At 46.4% G+C, this 14,119-nt stretch overlaps 1 protein-coding gene across 4 annotated transcripts in view; it reads right to left on the bottom strand.

Moving 5' to 3' along the window:
- Positions 1-14,119, bottom strand: part of OXNAD1 (oxidoreductase NAD binding domain containing 1) — a 51,860-nt gene that overhangs the window by 25,453 nt on the left and 12,288 nt on the right. The gene's annotated exons all lie outside the window — the stretch shown is intronic.

The raw sequence follows: 14,119 nt of genomic DNA, 5'->3' as shown, positions 1-14,119 counted from the left end.
TCAAAAATTGCAAAACAAGGTAAAGCATATTTTGCTTCAGAATTCTGCCTACCACCAGATGAACAACTTTCAATTATTTTGGGAGACTTGCTATCATACTCACTGAATTTTATTCTGCGTATAAAAACTGTCTCTTACGGGGACTGTTTAACAAGTGCGTGTTTGCCAAGTGTGCAGCGTGCACCAGCACCAGGCTGGGGGCTCTGAAAAGAGCGGTCCCCCCGCCAGCCCCATGAGGCCCTGCCTGCAGCCTGACTGCTCTGGAGCAAGCACGCTACCGAGCGCCACGGTCAGCCGCAAGCCTGTGTTTGTCCTGAGCCTGCCTAAGTCCAAGTCACGCTGACTTCAGAAATGAAAAGCAAACACTTAGAGACTTTGTGTTGAGCAATTCCGAAGAGGAGACTGTGTCTCTGTTGACTCTAACAACAGACAACGAATTGGACGTGCACTCCCTGTGTCTTTGTTTTCTGCATTTATCTTTTCCAGTTCATTTTTATTGTATTTTACAAGATATAAACGGTTCACAACCTTCAAACAGCAATGAAAACAGCCTTTTGCTACAGGTCGCTGGAGAAGCACTGTTTTAAATGACGTGTCTGATCTTCAGAAAACTCTAAAAAGGCCTGAGTCAGGCCCTCTTCAGTCCAGTTTCATCCATGCCCCACATTCCTCAAGCTCCACATGGTTCTACTTCCAACACCTGTTTCTTCCGCCTTTGGGTCTCTCCTCCTCCCAGAGCTGGGACTTCTTCACAACAGGAGAGAGAAGACAGTAAGGCTCCCCGCCTCCTACTGCTTTGGGCTCCACTTCTGGCAGCAAATCCCACCAGTAGCCGGCGTCCAAATACAGACTTTCTGCCTGTGTTACCTGTTCCACTCCACCAGGGGGCGCCCCGGGGCTTGGTCAAGGTCAGGGGCCTCCCCTCCTAATGAGAGTTTCAGTTCAGTCGCTCTGTCGTGTCCGACTCTTTGCGACCTCATGGACCGCAGCACACCAGGCCTCCCTGTCCATCACCAACTCCTGGAGTTCACCCAAACTCATGTCCATCGAGTCAGTGGCGCCATCCAACCATCTCATCCTGTCGTCCCCTTCTCCCGTCTTCAACCTTTCCCAGCATCAGGGTCTTTTCCAATGAGTCGGTTCTTCACATCAGGTGGCCAAAGTATTGGAGTTTCAGCTTCAACATCAGTCCTTCCAACGAATGTGAGCTCATCCAGCCCCTTTTCTCCAGTAGGACCAAGTCTAGTCAAATGAGCAGTGGGAGACAACTCCTAAAATTCCACAGGAAAGCTCCAGATGCTGGTGGTCTCCCTGACCGCAAAGCACCTCTGAAAACGTGCTGGCTCTCTCGTGCTCCCATAAAGCCCCGCCACTGAGGACCTTTCTTGGCGTTCTCACCAGCCCTCTCTCCTGTCCCTGAGAGCACGTCGGGTCGGCTCTGCCCTGCGGAGCCTCTGCCTGCGCCTGTGACCCCGGCCCCACCCACCCTGCTGAAAGGCTGCCTCACTCAGCTCCCACCAGCCTTCCCCCACATCCAGCCTGCCCCCCAGGCCCCCCAACTCATCAGACATGATGCCCGATGCTAGCAGCCCGTCCTCAGCAGCTCAGCCGACAAGAGGAAGCAGCAGAGGATGGCTGTTTGCAGCCAGGGTCCCACAGCCACAGTGCAGCTGCCGTAGCCTGGCTCCACCACGGGCCACCCGCGTGAGCCCGGGCGCGTGTGTGAGCCCAGCCTCTCAGCTCGGTGATAGGAACAGCGTTCATGCAAAGCCTGTGTGAGTAACACTGCTGCCCCGAGTAACTGCTCAGTAAGCATTTACTGTAGCTTACTACACTAATGGTGACGAGTCTACCAGTACGTATCTGCTATTACAACGCAATCTTACACTCGATCCATGCACCACTGCACAGGTCACATCATCACTGCCACCACCCAGGGCCTCGAAGACTGAGCACCCAACCCCAGGGGGCGGTTCTCATGGGCAGCAAGCACGGTGGCCTTGGAACCACAGTCTCCACGTTATTTTGCTAGAACCAACTTAAAAGCCATACTGTCTTTATTCTGGAAATCCAGCCTTTAACCCCAGAATCTACTGATAATCTTCTATCCAACAAAACCTTCCCTGCCCCCGTGACACTCTCGGTGCCCGTGGTCACCAGGCTGCTGCCTCCTGTGACTTCCCCCAGGGCTAGGGGGCATCTTCTCCGACAACCAAACTCAACGCCCCGCCTCAGTTCTCAGCCTCCCTGATCTCTCTGAATCGGACACTTCCGACTTCCTCTGCACATCCCGAGGCCTCCCCCTTGCCTGGGACATGGGACACAGAACTCCCCCGTCCCCCCTGCCTCCCTGACCTGGTCCCCCTGCCCCTTCTCTGCTCCTCCCCTGACTCCTCACCAGGAGCCTCACCCCTGCTCGCTCTCCACCTCAGGGTCAAGGCCCTCAAGCACTCCCAAAGCTACTGTCCCTTCACCCCAAAGCGGCATTCCTTTTCTGCCAACTGCCAGCTCACAGCTACATTCTCTGCGACGACAGCCAACATCTGAGGGGCATTTAGCTCAGGTGCACTCCAGGTTCTGAGGTAGATGTTTAATGTACATTAATTCATGCAGCTAATACAGCTAACCATATTCCCCGCCAAGAGACAGGACTATTACCCTCCATTCTGCAGAAGAGCAAACAGGAAGGTTGGGTGATGTGCTCACGATCACTCGGGCATGGGTGAGCCCAGAGTCACACCCAGGTCTGCCTGGCCCTTGACTGCCTGAGAGCTCTGTCCCGAAGGCAAAGGCACTGACACGCACGACTGAACCCACCACGCTCCTTCCTTCCACAACCCTTCTGGAGCCCGGGGCTGAGGTGGAGAAGGCTGTGCCTCACTCAGGGGCCCTGCCAAAGCAGCCACGTCCTGCCGCTGGGGCTTCCGTTCTGGGCCCACCCAGGACTTAGCATGTCAAACCCACACTGGGCACAGGCACACACAGCCTGGCTCGTCCCTCATGCCAGAGCCAGCTCCATGCGCTCCCCTCACGCCTCCTCCCCTGGCTCACCCACCATCACCCTGAGCCAGGAATCCCACTCTTCTCACTTGAATTTCTGTTGTTTCCACCTGTCTATCCTACTTAGCACGTTTTATGTAAATAGAAATATTCATGAACATATCTTTTCCACACACAAACCAAAAGCCTCCTGCAGGTAGGAGACAGAACCGACATCTAGATCAACTCCCCACCTTAAGCACAGAGCTAAATGCATAGTTAAGAGTCAGTAAATATCTGCAGAATGGATCAAAACTCTAACTCAAAGTGACCTAAAACTGGTTTCTAAAACAAAGGTTAGTAGAAATTCAGGAGCTTTTTATGGTCAAAACAGAAAGGAAAAAAGGAGGTGGGAGACCATTAAAGAAAGCCTGGCCTAGTTCATATTCAAAACACAGAAGAGGGCAGGGAAGACGGGGATTTTTTCAGTGGGATAGGACTCTTCGTTTGCCACACGCTCTAAACATCTTATTACAAAGACAAATAGCAACGATCATCAGAGGACTCTCCATTACATTACTACTCTCGATATTTTTTTTAGGTTTACTAAAAAGAAACATTTGTTTTCATTATTTTCTTTCAGTATAATAATTCGTGAAAACACAGCAAGAGCTCGATTATTTCACCTGTAACAGTGGGCTTCTGTCAGATTCATTAAAATCTAGGTAAGTGCAAGCTTTAAACACAGCCCAAAGAGTCACCTGGTGGCAGGGAAGTGACATTCACAGTCATGGGGCGGGGGGGGGGGGCGCAGAGAACCTGAGCTGAAACACAAGCTTGCTCCGTCAGCAGACGCTAGACCATGTGAAATACCAGCAGCAACCGTCTGCCAAAGTCCAAATAAAGAATTCAGTGAAGAAGGGAAAGAAGTTACACCTCCTATTGGAAAGGTCCACTTTTCATTTGGATAGCCTTCACGAAAACGTTCCCAGATGCTTTTTGCCTACTTATATTACCAAAGAAGGCAACATTCCTGTGGCGATTAGTCTAAATAATCTGGGCAAAAATGCAAACTGCCTTGCACAATCCCCGATTTTTAAAGACATGTCTCCCTCTTAACGTTTTATTTTCTTAATACAAATACTGTTCACTATATACAGATTCCTGGCGAGGTAGAGTGAAAAACACTAGCAAAATCTTCTTGAAGGCCACATCATTTTTATTCTGAAACGATTTCATGATATTAAGATCTGTAGTCATGGCTCTGGTTATATGCTACTCTTTCTCTACTTTTAGTGAAAAGGGAAAACATGATGGAGGAACTGTATGTTTTAACATGTGTACTTGTTCTTATACTCAATGAATCAGAAGATTCTGCAACTGAAACCTCAACCAGTCATGTCCTAAGTTAAAACACATGGCAGGAAATGAAGTTCCCATAAAACAGCCCTTCTGCTGTTCAACAAAATCACAATACATCTGCCCGCTCCCAGTAGCACACGCTTTTCATGCTTTGACGGAGTCAGCACCTACAAGGAAATGCCATCCTACTGACTGAAAGGTTCTGTGGATGGTGTTTGGAGATTCCTGCTGCTACAGAAGTCTCTGCAGGAAACGGGCCTTTCTCTGGGAAGCCCGGCTGCCTTCCCCCGTCCACGCCCATCCATTCTTTTGCTGGCTTAAAAACTGAGACCAAGCTAGGACTGGAGACAACCTGAAACAAAAACACAGCCGGGGCACAGAGCACTTCAGGGCTGAAGGAACACTTAGTCGCTGTCAAGGATGGTGCTTACACACAAGGACACCAAGGCCCAGAGACATGATTTCAGCTGAGGCCGGAGCGACCTGATGAGCAGGAATCTGATGACAAGAGGCGGGTTTTGCGGAAGTCAATCACTGGCGCGCAAAGAGCGCATGCGCTGCCACCTGCACAAGCTCCGCAGTGGCTGAGCCGCCAGCACCGCGGCACTCGGCCTGGTGTGAGTGCGCACTCGCCTGCTCCTCCTGAAGACTCGGCCGCCCACCGACCCAGTCTGCTCTCTGCCCCTCAAGCCTCCCCTCTCTCAGGCAGCACCCTCTCCTCCCTCGTCTCCATGACAACACATGCGCACAGGAGGAGACCGCCAGCGCCCACACACAGAGCTTACCAGGCACTGCGTGCACAGTAACTGACTCGACAGTCACAACAGCCCGAAGGAGCGAGTATCACTGACATCCCCACTTTGCACGTGAGAAGACTGAGGTCCTAGAGCCGCTGAGCGGCAAAGCTGAGATCTGAATCCAGGCACGTGACTACTGTGCTCTGCTGCTTTTCAAAATACAACACACAAAACAAGCTTCTCCCTTCATCGAGCTGTTACCCATGTCCCTGCTCCCATCCACATAAAAAACTGAAGCGTGGTCTATGGTCCTGGCTCCACTTTCTTATTTCCCACTCAACTCCCCTCCACAGCCTGGCAGGCATTCACACTCGGCAATGCATGGAAGGTGGCCACTCCGGCCGCCCACCACCACCGCAGGACGCCCAGCGCTGGCCACTCAGAATCCACGTGGCTGCCGCGCCCTCCAGGAAGCGCTCTTCTCGCCGGCTTCACCCACACCTGCTCATCACCCTCCCGCCCCATTTCCTCCACTGGCCCGTCCTCTTCCGCTTGACCGCTGGATGTGGGCGCATCCCAGGCGGAGTCCCGCAAGCCCGCCCCCCACCTCTCCACTAGGCTTACACTGTTCATCTCCAGCCGCAAACTCCAATCTCACACATTCAACTGCAGACTTCAGTTTCCATTTCAAACAACATAATCCGACACAGAACGCTTTTATCTCTCAACGTTTCTCTCTTTTTCACTATGGAAAACTTCAAGCACATACAAAACCAGTAAAAACAGCATAATCTCCATGTGGATTCAACGGATGACGTGAGCTGACAAAGCTCATGGCTGATCTCATCTCACCTGTAACTCCATCCACCTTCCACCTCCCACCCCAGGTTATCCCCAAACAGAGCCCTTTATTCCTTCCTCCAAACTTGTTCTTCTGTTGTAACAAGTATGTGCTACCTTCATCATCTCCCCCGATTATCCAAACCCCAAAGCTAGAAGTCTCTGGCTCTCCCGCCCTCTTCTCTGTGTACACCCCCACCCACCTGTGAATCCCATCAACCCCACCCCACTCCCCACCACCCTGCTCTAAGCCACCATCATCTCTTCCAGGACTAAGTCGTGTCTGACTCTGGGACCCCATGGACTGCAGCTGGTCAGGTTCCTCTGTTCATGGAATTCCCAAGCAAGAATACTGGAGGGGGTTGCCATTTCCTTCTCCAGGAGACGTTCCAGACCCAGGGATTGAACCTAGGTCTCCTGCATTGCAGGCAGATTCTTTACCGTCCGAGCCATCAAGGAAGCCCCCCGGTAGCCTCCAACTTGGTGTCAAAGCACAACAAAAGCAAAACAAAGCCTCTGCAGGCCAGAAGAGCGTGGCATGATACACAGCATTTAAAGTGACGACAGGGAAAACCTATGACCGTGAACACCCAGCAAGGCTCTCCTTTAGATCTGACAGAGAAATCAAAAGCTCTACAGATAAGCAAAAGCTAAAAGAATTCAGCACCACCAGACTGGCTTTACAACAAAGACTAAAGGAACTTCTCTAAGCGGAAAAGCAAAGGCCACAACTGAAAACAAGAAAGTGAAGGAACGGGAAGGCTCACTGGTAAAGACAAACGTACAGTAAAGGGAGGGAAAGCCCATACACGAACAGGGCCTCAAAACCAGTCATCACGAGGAGAGGCGAGTACACGTACATGGCATTTGAAATGCATTTGTAATAAGAGACCAGCAACTTAAAACCATCATATACATACACATACAGACTGCTATATCAAACCCCGACAACCGCAACTGAAAAACCTATAAGAAAAAGGAATCCAAACACAACATTAAAGATAGTCATCATATCACAGAAGAACAAAAGAGCAGCAAAGGAAGAAAAAAATATCTACAAAAACAGATCAAAAACAATGAACAAAATGGCAATACAGTAAGTCCCCCACATACGAATCTTCAAGTTGTTAACTTTCAAACATGCAACACGCATTCACATGTCCAATCACGTGAGTTCACATCTCTGTAAAAGTTATCTATAAAAGCTGGATGCCTAGGTTAACTCTGTTGGACTTACAAATTGGACTTATGAACGCACTCCCAGAATGCAACTCATTCACATGTAGAAGACTGACTGTAAGAACATATATAAACGATAATCCTCTTATATATAAATGAATTAAATGCTTCAACCAAAAGACACAGACTGGCTGAATGGATACAAAACAAGACCCATATATATGCTGTCTACAAGAGACCTGATTCAGATCTAGTGACAAACACAGACTGAAAGTGAGGGGATGGAAAGAGAGATTCTGTGCAAATGGAAATCAAAAGAAAGCTGGAGTAGCAATACTCGTATCAGACAAAATGGACTTTAAAATAAAGACTGTTAGAAGAGATAAAGAAGGACACTCTGATCTTTGATCAAAGCGTGTCCACTTTGAAGGACAAAATGATCAAAGAATCAATCCAAGAAGAAGATGTAACAATTGTAAACATGTGTGCCCAGCACAGGAAGCACCTCCATATATAAGGCAAATGTTAACAAAAAGTGAGAATTGACAGTAACGCCATAATAGTTACATCAATGAACAGATCATCCAGACAGAATAAAAGAACACAGCCCTTAAATGCCGCATTAGATCAGATGGACGCAAGTGGTATTTATAGAGCATTCCATCTGAAAGTAGCAAGATTCCAATGTACATGGAACACTCTCCGGGACAGCTCACATGCGAGGCCACAGAGCAAGCCTCAGTAAATGTAAGAGAACTGAAATCATATCAAGTAATTTTTCCAACCACAACATTATGAGATTAGAAATCAATTACAAGCAAAAAAAACTGCAAAAAACATAAGCACGTGGAGACTAAACAATAAGCTACTAAACAACCAATGAGTCACTGAAGATGTCAAAGAGGAGATTAAAAAATACCTAAGAACAAATGCAAATGAAAACACAGCCATCCAAAACCTATGGGATGCAGCGAAAGCAGTTCTAAGAGATAAGTTTATAGCAATACAAGCTTACCCGAGGAATCAGAAAACTCACAAATAATCTAACCTTACATCTACAGCAACTAGAGAAAGAAGTCAAACAAAACCCAAAGTTAGTAGAAAGAAAGAAGTCATGAAGATTGGTGTAGAAATGAAATAGAGACAAAGAAAAAACAACAATCAATAAAACTAAAAGCTGATTTCCTGAAAAGATAAACAAAATTGATAAACCTTTAGCAAGACTCATCAAGAAAAAAAGGGAGAGGACCTAAATCAATAAAATTAGAAATGTAAAATAAGTTACTACTGACATCACAGAAAAGACAAAGGACCATAAGAGACTACTACAAAAAACTATATGCCAATAAAATGGACAACCTGGAAGAAATGGAAAAATTCTTAGAAAGATATAATTCCCCAAAAGTGAACCAGGAAGAGAGAGAAAATATGAACAAATCAATTACAAGTACTGAAATTGAAACTGTGATTTAAAAAGTCCCAACAAATAAAACTCCAGGACCAGATGGCTTCACAGGCGAATTCTATCAAATACTTAGAGAAGAGTTAACACCAATCCTTCTGAAACTATTCCAAAATAATTGCAAAGGAAGGAATACTTCCAAACCCATTCTATAAGGCCACCATCACCCTGATTTCAAAACTAGACACAAATACCACAAAAAGAAGAAAATTACAGGCCAGCATCCCTGATGAAAATAGATGCAAAAATTCTCAACAAAATACTAGCAAACTGAATCCAACAATACATTAAAAGAATCACACACCACGACCAAGTGGGATTTATCCCAAGGATGCAAGAATTTTTTAACACATCATTGACAAGAGGCGTAGTAATACGTCTTCTGTTACCCAAATGTTATTGACCACTGTGTTTCAATATTCACTTACATAACAAATCACTGGCTACAAGCATCAATTTCTGCAAAAACCCCCTGATCAATGTTTTAATATCCATTAATCAATCAGTGTGACATACCACATTAACAAACTGGAGAATAAAAACCATAGGACTATTTCAATAAATGCAGAAAAAGCTTTTGGTAAAATTAACCATCCATTTATGATAAAAAGTCTCCAGAAAGTGGGCTTACAGGGAACCCACCTCAACATAATAAAGGTCACATACGACAAACCCACAACTAACATCATACTCAACAGTGAAATGAAAGCATTTCCTCTAAAACTGGTAACAATACTAAGAGGTCAACTCTTGCCACTTTTATCCAACACACTTCTGGAAGGCCCAGTCACTGCAGTCAGAGGGGGAAAGGGAGGGGCGGGGCTGGTCCGTATTGGAAAAGAAGTAAGACTGTTGCTGTTTGCAGATGACATTACACTATACATGCTGCTGCTGCTGCTGCTAAGTCGCTTCAGTCGTGTCCGACTCTGTGCGACCCCATAGACAGCAGCCCACCAGGCTCCCCCATCCCTGGAATTCTCCAGGCAAGAACACTGGAGTGGGTTGCCATTTCCTTCTCCAATGCATGAAAGTGAAAAGGGAAAGTGAAGTCGCTCAGTCGTGTCCGACTCTTCTCGACCCCATGGACTGCAGCCCACCAGGCTCCTCCATCCATGGGATTTTCCAGGCGAGAGTACTGGAGTGGGGTGCCACTGCCTTCTCATAGAAAACCCTAAAGATGCCACCAGAGAACTTCCAGAGTTCATCAGTGAGTTAAGTCAGGTAGTAGATACAAAATCAGTACAAGAAGTCTGCTGCGTCCCTATACACTAACCATCAAAGGTCAGAGAGAAAGGGAACAGCCACAGTCACGATCACATCAAAAAGAATAAAATACCGAGGAATAAACCTACAGGGGACGACAGAGGATGAGATGGCTGGATGGCGTCACCGACTCGATGGACCTGAGTCTGAGTGAACTCCGGGAGTCGGTGATGGACAGGGAGGCCTGGCGTGCTGCGATTCATGGGTCGCAAAGAGTTGTACACGACTGAGCGACTGAACTGACTGAAACCTACCTGAGGAGACAGAAGACTTGTACTCAGAAAACTATGAGACGCTGATGAAAGAAATCAAAGATAAAAATATACCATGTTCTTGGGTTGGAAAAATCAGTATTGTCAAAATGACTATACTAACCAATGCAATCTACAGATTCAGTGCAATCCCTATCAAATTATCAAAGGCATTTTTCACAGAACCAGAACAAAACAATGTTTTAATTTGTATGGAAACACAAAAGACCCTGAAGAGCCAAAACAATCTTCAGGAAGTAAAGTATAGCTGGAGAAATCAGACTCACGATTTCAGACTATACTACAAAGTTACAGTCATCAAGAGTAGGGTACTGGCATAAAAACAAACACATAAATCAACAGGACAGGATTGAAAGCCCCAAAATAACCCCATGGACCTATAGTCAATTAATCTACGATGGAGGCAAAAATACACAATGGAGAAAAGATGGTCTCTTCAATAAGTGGTGCTTGAAAAACTGGACAGCTACATGTAAAAAAATTAAATTAAAATGTTCCCTAAGACCACACACAAAAATAAACTCAAAATGAATCAGAGACTTAAAAGTAAGACTGGACACTATAACTCCTAGAGGAAAATATATGCAGGACACTCTTTGACATAAATTATAGCAGTATCTTATTGGATCCATCTCCTAGAGTAATAGAAATAAAAACAAAAATGAACAAATGTGGCCTAATTAAACTTAAAAGCTTTTGCAAAGCAAAGGAAACCATAAACAAAATGTAAAGACAACCTACAGAATGGGAGAAAAAATTTGTAAACAATGCAACCAACAAAGGATTAATCCCCAAAATATACAAACAGACTACACAGCTCAAATCAAAAATCAAACAGCCCAATCAAAAACTAGGCAGGAGTTATAAACAGACACTGCTCCAAAGAAGATATACAGATGGCTAACAAACACGTGAAAAGATGCTCAGCGACGCTCATTACTAGAAAAATGCAAATCAAAACTACGAGGGACTTCTCTGGTGGTTCCAATGGTAATCTGCCTTTCAATGCAAGGGACACAGGTTTCATCCCTGGCCATGCAACCCAATATTTACAGCAGTCAAGACACGGCAGCAACCTAAATGTCCATCGACGGGTGAATGGACAAAGATTTGGTACATATATATACAATACATATGTGTGTGTGTGTGTGTGTGTGTGTGTGTGTGTGTGTGTGTGTATCTAATGGAATATTACTCAGCCATAAAAAAGAATGAAAAATGCCATTTAGAGCAACATGGATAGACCTAGAGATTATCATATGAACTGAAGCCAGAGAGAGAAAAATACAAATATCATACGGTATCAGTTATATGTGGAATCTAAAAAAAAGGATACAAATGAACTTATTTACAAAACAGAAAGAGACTCACAGAAATAGAAAATACTCATGGTTACCAAAGGGAGAGGGGCAGGAATAAGTTAGGAATTAGGGATTAAGATATACATACTATGCTATGCTATGCTAAGTCACTTCAGTCGTGTCCGACTCTGTGTGACCCCATAGACGGCAGCCCACCAGGCTCCCCAGTCCCTGGGATTCTCCAGGCAAGAACACTGGAGTGGGTTGCCATTTCCTTCTCCAATGCATGAAAGTGAAAAGTGAAAGTGAAGTCGCTCAGTCGTGTCCGACTCTTAGCAACCCCATGGACTGCAGCCCACCAGGCTCCTCCGTCCATGGGATTTTCCAGGCAAGTGTGCTGGAGTGGGGTGCCATTGCCTTCTCCGATATACATACTACTATATATAAAATAGATAATCAACAAGGACCTACCATATAGCACAGGGAACTATACTCAATATTTTGTAATAACTTATGAGTGACGAATCTGAAAAGACACACACACATATATAAGTGTGTATGTATATAACTGAATCACTGTGCTGTACGTCTGAAACTAACATAATACTGTCAATCAATTATACTTTGATAAAAATAAACTTAATTTTTAAAAAACGAAAGAAAGGGAGGGAGGGAGAAAAAGGATTAGTGCATTAGAATTAATCAGCTGCACAGAATCAGTTTCTTCTGACTACTGAGTATCTGAGATGAGGAACCTTATCTATAGTTTTCAACACTGCAGCCCCAGGACCTAGCCTAGCGTCTGGTATATTTCTTAAAGAAAACATAAGAATTAGTAAGTTTAAAATTCTTTCATTACCAGAATCTCCCAGTAATTGATGAAAAGGTCTTGCTCAGAGGGCCAGCCCTCTATAGAGGCCAAGCAGGGAGTGACTTCTGGGGTGAAAGCTTAGTCTTGCATGAATAATCCTTACTGCATTGCAGTATCTCTACTCTTATCTCCTTGACATCTCTAAGGTTACCCAGACTGCTTACACTGGATCCTTAAGAGGAGAAAACGTGAACCTGAGTTCAGAGCTCAGCTCCCTGCATCAGCAGGACTCTCTAGGCCCCAGGTAAGAGGTATTACGGTCACGGGATAGCCATTCAGGGACTCCTGCAGAGGGAACCCCGTGAGTACAGAAAGGATGCTCCTGGTGGGGTGAGGGCCCCGTTCTGGACGCAGGGTCCCAGGGACCAGGAATCAGATGTGGGGCTTCCCTCTGGCCCCAGGCTCTGCCCCTGTGCTGAAGACGCAGGGGCCACACTACCCTTAGGCTGCCTCCCCAGCTAGAGCTGACGGGAAATGACACGTGGGGAGTTCTGTGAAGTGCTCTCGCCAAACGGCAGGGCCAGCAGATGAGGTAAGGAGGACGCAATCCGGCCAGGCCTGAGGAGGCAGTGGTGCCCACGCATCCGAGTTGAGGGCCTGCTCTACGGCAGGGGGCTGCCCTCTGGGGGTGTGGGCGAGGCCCTGGTCACCTCACACCATGGAGATCACAGCTCCCAACACCCCCAGGCTTTACCCAGCCCTCAGCCCCCAGCTTCTGCTCTCCTTCTGTGCAGAGGAGTGGAGAGGAGAGGAGCTGCCGCTGGAAAAAATCTGCCCCATCTCCCCGCAAGCGATGCCACAACTGGAATTGCCCCACAAATCTCTGACTTCCGGGCATTGAAACTCTCAGCTGTTCAATCACACCAACGGAGCTTACACTGACTTTCTGTCAAGTTTTCTTCAACTTGGCTCAAAATAACCTCTCACAAGTCTCAGCAGTTTTGTCCTGGCAAATTCTGAAATGCTACTCTAATTGAGGGATTGGCAAACTACATTCAAAATACGGGCCAAATCCGGGTGTCCTGGTAAATACCGTCTCACTGGAAAGCAGCCCCACCGATGTGTGCACATGCTGCCTAGGGCCATCCTCATGACAAAGGCAGAGTTCTGCAGCTGTAACTAAGACAGCTCGGCCCTGGGAGCCTGAACATTCACTCTCTGGCTCTTTAAGGAAAGGCTGCCAAACTCAACTCTGATTCCACCTGCCTCAAAATACAACAGAAAAAAGTACAGTCCAAGCCTGCTACATAAACTGGCTTTTTCTTCAAAACTGGCAAGGCTTTACTTTTCAAAAAGGAATTCTAACATGTTGGGGGCCAGAGTGAGGTACTCCGCCCATGGCAAAGGTCATGAGGAAGGAGTTTCGACATACGCAAAGGCGGGATTGAGCCTCAGGAGTCCCCCTGGAAATCCTCGAGCATCTACCCCCATTAACCAGAGCCTGCCTACTTTACTACTTTGTGCTCTCACCTACACCTCTGACTTTACAGGGGGCTGTCCCCCACCACCTCCTTCGGAAAAGGAGTTAACTTAGAGCTCCAGTTAATAATAATTCCTGGGCGTGATAAGAGTGTTTTAACCTACAAACTCCTCTGAAGGTTCTCTAGCCTGCCTGACAGGCTTGTCCGGCCACATGTGATTGCTCACAGCCTCCCAACCGTGAGAGGCACGAGATGCTTTAAACCTTCTAAAAACAGGTTCCTTAGAAAAGTTAGAAAACTATTAGTATAAGTATAATGGGCTGATTAGAAATTGTATTGGTGAAGGGTTTTTCATTTGTTGAGCCAATGTTTGTTGCTAAGTCTCCATATCCCCTGCCCTTACACACATTAATGAATATATAGAAGAAATAA

This window comes from Bos taurus, chromosome 1 (assembly GCF_002263795.3).
Source record: "Bos taurus isolate L1 Dominette 01449 registration number 42190680 breed Hereford chromosome 1, ARS-UCD2.0, whole genome shotgun sequence".
Taxonomy (NCBI): domain Eukaryota; kingdom Metazoa; phylum Chordata; class Mammalia; order Artiodactyla; family Bovidae; genus Bos; species Bos taurus.
The sequence above is the reverse complement of the archived record's forward strand: the minus strand, read 5'-3'. Positions and strand labels throughout refer to the sequence as shown.